Consider the following 6,013-nt stretch of genomic DNA (forward strand, 5'->3'; position numbering starts at 1 on the left):
CTGACCTGCTTCACATTCAGGAGCGGGGAGAGTGAGTTGTTTCAGTCAGTCGCTCCAATGGTTTCTGTTATTTAGAGGTGATTTATTTGGAAACACAGAGAAAGCTTTCACCCTACAGCAGTGAGGCCTCCCAGTGGGGGACGCTGAAGAGTTGTGCAAAGGTAGAGACGTGAGGTAAAGATATTGATAACTTAGCCAAATCTTAACACACGTACATGATACGTGAATAAACCTAATAAATCCACTTAGAAATCAGAGAAAAGATGCTTCAGAACCTGCCTGAGAATCATCCTGTTTTTAAGTTAGTATCACAGTAATCCAGTGATAGTTGTCTGTATGTCAATGGGTCCACTGCAGACAGGAGCTGCTAACAGCTAAACATACCTTTAATGGTGACAATAGTTACTAAATGTAAACAAATATAGACTAAAAAAAAGGGCTCCTTAAAAATACACTAAAAATACTTAACTAACAAAGACCACGCCAGTATAGAAATGGATTTAGATTAGTTTATTGCATGATATGGATGGAGGTGAGCCGAGATGATGTAGGAGGGATGGATTAAAGGGACAGTTCACCCCAAAATGGAAAATACATATTTTTCCTCTCACCTGTAGTGCTATTTATCCATCTAGATTGTTTAGGTGTGAGTTGCCGAGTTTTGGCGATATCGCCCTTAGAGATGTCTGTCTCTTTTTCATATAATGGGACTATATGGTACTCAAGATAATCCACAGATTTGTTGTGAGCAGTGTCTGATCGTCTAACTATCGGTAGAAAGAAAATAGTTCCTACACGAAACTGCTCACAACAAATCTGTGGATTATCTTTAGTAACTGGGTCATGATTTCTGGAAAGAAACATTGCTGTTGACTTTTTCTTGAGTTGAGATGTATTTTGTTTTTGCCGTCTCTTCATGAACCGATGGATAGAGCCCTCAAAAGAACTTCAGATGGAAAGGTACACATGGGCATTTCTGATGTCGTTCAGATGGTTATGGATATAAGTGAGTAATGCTGGAGAAGACCAGCGGCTGAGAATTTTAATGATATGGTCAGGGATTCCCTACCTCGAAGCGGTGGAGGTGGCTCCGATGCGGAATGAATGCCCAGCGTGAAGCTCGGGGGATATTTCAGATCTGGATAAGATTTGGCAAAAGTGGTGGTGAAACCGGAAGCATGTGGCCACTTTTCACGTCTCTGTGACGAACGGAGGGTCTTGGGGGGAAGCTTGAGTGGCTAGTCTTGAGTCTTGAGATTTGGGTATATCGAAAGAGGTAGATGGGTTGAGGTAGACTAGACTGGCTGCATATAATGTGGTAGATGAGAGTGTCAGCAGAATTAATGGAAATGTCAGACATAGTTCAACTACCATCCAACTACCTCAACTGCAGATGGATGGAAAGCCGAAGAATAATAAACTTTATTTATAGAGCACTTAACAAACAAAGTACAAAGTGCTTCACTGAGAGAGAAATAAAACCACAGTGAAGGATAAAATACACAAAAACAATAAAATAAGCAGCCAGTTCAGGTAAAATCAGGATCTGCTTTCCGACAAAAATGTGTTTTGAGAAGAGACTTAAACGAAGATACTGACTCAGACAGCCTGATGTCTTCGGGCAGGTTGATCCAGAGCCTCGGGGCCCTGATGGCAAAAGCTCTGCCCCCCTTAGTTTCCATCCTGGACTCAGGAACAGACAGGAGACCCCTGCCCGAAGATCTCAAACTACGTGAAGGTTCATAAGGGATTACAAGGTCTAAAATATAGTCTGGAGCCATGAAGAGCCTTAAAAGTAATCAACAAGATCTTAAAATCAGTCCTGAAACCAACAGGGAGCCGATGCAAAGAGGCTGAAACAGGTGTGATGTGGTCGCACCTCTCGGTCCTGGTTTACAGCCGAGCAGCTGAGTTCTGTACAGTCTGTACAGAGTTTTTAGATTAAGACAGACAGACTGTAACAGACTGTTACAGTAATCGAGGCGTGAGGAGATAAAAGCATGTACAACAGTTTCTGCATCACTAAGATTTAAAATAGATCGGATTTTTGCAATGTTTCTGAGGTGATAAGAACATGATTGGACAAGCTTAGTGATATGTTGCTCAAAACATAAATTGCTATCAAACAGGACACCAAGATTTCTTGCAACAGGCTTGATATGTTGTGACAGGTCACCAGTAGATGGCAGTATTTGTTTAGTGATGTGTTGGGGCCCAATAACAAGGATTTCAGTTTTATTTGAGTTGAGCTGAAGAAAATGTATCGACATCCAGTGTTTTATGTCAGACAGGCAGTCCTGCAGAGAACTCAGCGTACTGAGGTCAGTGTGCTCGACAGGGAGGTACAACTGAGTGTCATCCGCATAACAATGAAAAGAAATACCATGTCTGCGGATTACATCACCCAAAGGAAGCATGTATAAGGAGAACAGTATTGGTCCCAGAATTGAACCTTGAGGCACACCGTACTTGATATGGGAGACGGATGACATGAAGTTATTAATGCTGACACAGAATTTCCTATTGGACAGATAAGATGCGAACCAGTCTAGTGCAGTTCCAGATATGCCCACCCAGTGCCTCAGTCTATCTAAAAGAATGCCATGATCAATTGTGTCAAAGGCAGCACTTAAGTCCAGCAGCACAAGAATTGAACACATGCCTGCGTCGGCATTCATTAAAAGGTCATTACGGACTTTGAGAAGGGCTCAGTGCTGTGGTGTTGACGAAAGCCAGATTGGAACAAGCAGTTTTAAAGTAATCAGGGACGCAGCCAGTAGACAGCGAGCTGTTCAGAATAATTAGCAAAAGGGGTGCAATACAATCCATAACTTCCAATAAAAATCCTAGTTGGGATTTTGTCCAGAGGGCCGGAGGATACTCTCATAAGAGACATGATGTCTTTGAGTTCAGGCAGAGTAACAGCAGAAAAATTGCTCAAAGAATCCCTGAGCGGGTGATCCACATCTAAAAAGGCAGGATTGGGGGTGATACCAGATCTTATTAACTCCACCTTTCCAGCAAAGTGCAGGTCTAGGTCTAAGGTGTGGCCACGGGAATGAGTTTGGCCAGACACATGTTGTTGAAAGTTAAATGAGTTAGTGATATTTAAAAAATCAGCAGCAAGGGCATTAGAGGAGTCATCAACGTGAATATTAAAATCACCACAAAGAAGAATTCTATCATAATTTAAAACAAGACTGGATAAAAATTCAGGGAATTTCAATATGAAGGAATGGCAGGCTTTTGGAGGCATGGAAAGCTCTGAAGCAATTCCATCCGGTCAGATATTATGAGAGTGTTCTGGGAGGATGGCATCTTGAGAAGTGGTGACTAGATGTTCCAGCTGCGGAGTCAGTTAAAGATGGTGGCTGAAAATGGTGGGACTGGAGTCGGAAGAGGGTCGGAGGTTGGTGCCAATAGTCTGCATTTCTGGAACAAGAGGCGAGAAAGAGAGTCAGAGATTGAGTTTTTGTGACCTGGGATGTGGGAGGCTTGGATAATGAATTGGTGCTGAGCCAAAACCAGGGTGAGCCTCCGCATGAATTGCATTATGTCCAGACAATGGGACCGTTTTTTGTTAACAATGTCTACAGCAGCAGTGTTGTCGGAGTAGATGGCGATGAGCTTTTTGGACCATTTATACCCCCAAAGATTGGCTGCTATGATGAATAGGTACATCTTGCAGATTGTGGAGGAAGGAGTGAGAGATGAGAATTTGTTTAAACGAAATGCCCTATGATCTGGCTGTGATCTGGCTGTGATGCGGCTGTGATGCGGCTGTGATCTGGCTGTGATCTGGCTGTGATGCGGCTGTGATGCGGCTGTGATCTGGCTGTGATGCGGCTGTGATCTGGCTGTGATGCGGCTGTGATCTGGCTGTGATCTGGCTGGGATCTGGCTGTGATCTGGCTGTGATGCAGCTGTGATGCGGCTGTGATGCGGCTGTGATCTGGCTGTGATGCAGCTGTGATCTGGCTGTGATGCGGCTGTGATCTGGCTGTGATGCGGCTGTGATGCGGCTGTGATCTGGCTGTGATGCAGCTGTGATCTGGCTGTGATGCGGCTGTGATCTGGCTGTGATGCGGCTGTGATCTGGCTGTGATCTGGCTGTGATGCAGCTGTGATGCGGCTGTGATCTGTCTGTGATGCGGCTGTGATCTGGCTGTGATGCGGCTGTGATGCAGCTGTGATGCAGCTGTGATGCGGTTGTGATCTGGCTGTGATGCGGCTGTGATCTGGCTGTGATGCGGCTGTGATCTGGCTGTGATGCGGCTGTGATCTGGCTGTGATCTGGCTGTGATCTGGCTGTGATGCAGCTGTGATCTGTCTGTGATGCGGTTGTGATCTGGCTGTGATGCGGCTGTGATCTGGCTGTGATGCGGTTGTGATCTGGCTGTGATCTGGCTGTGATCTGGCTGTGGTCTGTCTGTGATGCGGCTGTGATCCGGCTGTGATCTGGCTGTGATCCGGTTGTGATCTGTCTGTGATCCGGTTGTGATCTGGCTGTGATCTGGCTGTGATCTGGCTGTGATGCGGCTGTGATCTGGCTGTGATCTGGCTGTGATGCAGCTGTGATCTGGCTGTGATGCGGCTGTGATCCGGCTGTGATCTGGCTGTGATGCTGGCTGTGATGCGGCTGTGATCTGGCTGTGATCTGGCTGTGATGCGGCTGTAATCTGTCTGTGATGCGGCTGTGATCTGGCTGTGATGCGGCTGTGATCTGTCTGTGATGCGGCTGTGATCTGGCTGTGATGCGGCTGTGATGCGGCTGTGATCTGGCTGTGATGCGGCTGTGATCTGGCTGTGATGCGGCTGTGATCTGTCTGTGATGCGGCTGTGATCTGGCTGTGATGCGGCTGTGATGCGGCTGTGATCTGGCTGTGATGCGGCTGTAATCTGTCTGTGATGCGGCTGTGATCTGGCTGTGATGCGGCTGTGATCTGGCTGTGATGCGGCTGTGATGCGGCTGTGATCTGGCTGTGATGCGGCTGTGATCTGTCTGTGATGCGGCTGTGATCTGGCTGTGATGCGGCTGTGATGCGGCTGTGATCTGGCTGTGATGCAGCTGTGATCTGGCTGTGATCTGGCTGTGATCTGGCTGTGATCTGGCTGTGATCCGGCTGTGAAGCGGCTGTGATCTGGCTGTGATCTGGCTGTGATGCGGCTGTGATCCGGCTGTGATGCGGCTGTGATCCGGCTGTGATGCGGCTGTGATCCGGCTGTGATGCGGTTGTGATCTGGCTGTGATGCGGCTGTGATCTGGCTGTGATCCGGCTGTGAAGCGGCTGTGATCTGGCTGTGATCTGGCTGTGATCTGGCTGTGATCTGGCTGTGCAGCCGTCATCAGAAACTGACGTGGCTTCAGATGACGGTGCAGGGGAAAGGACAACTCATTTCTCTACAAACGTGTCTTCCTCTCTCCTTGTGTCTTCAGTCGAAGCAACTAAGATGTGAGGAAAAGATGCAAGTGAGGGTAACATGGATGCCCCCGTAATGTCCTTTTAATATTTGTATTTGGGTTGTAATCTTTGCTGCTGGTGGTTCTTGGGAGCAAGGAAGAGGGCAGTCACAGTTCACGTTGCGTCAGGGTTTCCCCCTCGGCCAGGACGTAACACTTGTTTGATGACTGAACAAGACAGGAAATGTGCTGCAGAACCAAAACTAGGAGCTAAAAGAGGCTAAAAAGCTCCGTAGAGCCGCAGAGATGCTGATGATTCTCTGTGGGTTCATCAGTTGGATCCATTGTTAGTATAAAACTATTGATGATAGCATCTTTAAATGAAGTAATAAGAAGCAGTGAAACACCACACAGAGTTAGTTACATAAAGAGCCCACTTCCAGCAGCAGCAGCACATTGTGTCCTCTGAGCGTTGATTTAAAGTTGTTCCTGTAATCAGGCCTGAAGCATGGCTGCTGGAGGAGAAGTCGTCCCTCAGGTCCTCTCGATATGTTTCTGTAGTTACATAACGTCCAGCATCACAGGGGCTAATCATAGACTCGGGCTGTCTTT

This window comes from Siniperca chuatsi, linkage group LG12, assembly GCF_020085105.1.
Source record: "Siniperca chuatsi isolate FFG_IHB_CAS linkage group LG12, ASM2008510v1, whole genome shotgun sequence".
Taxonomy (NCBI): domain Eukaryota; kingdom Metazoa; phylum Chordata; class Actinopteri; order Centrarchiformes; family Sinipercidae; genus Siniperca; species Siniperca chuatsi.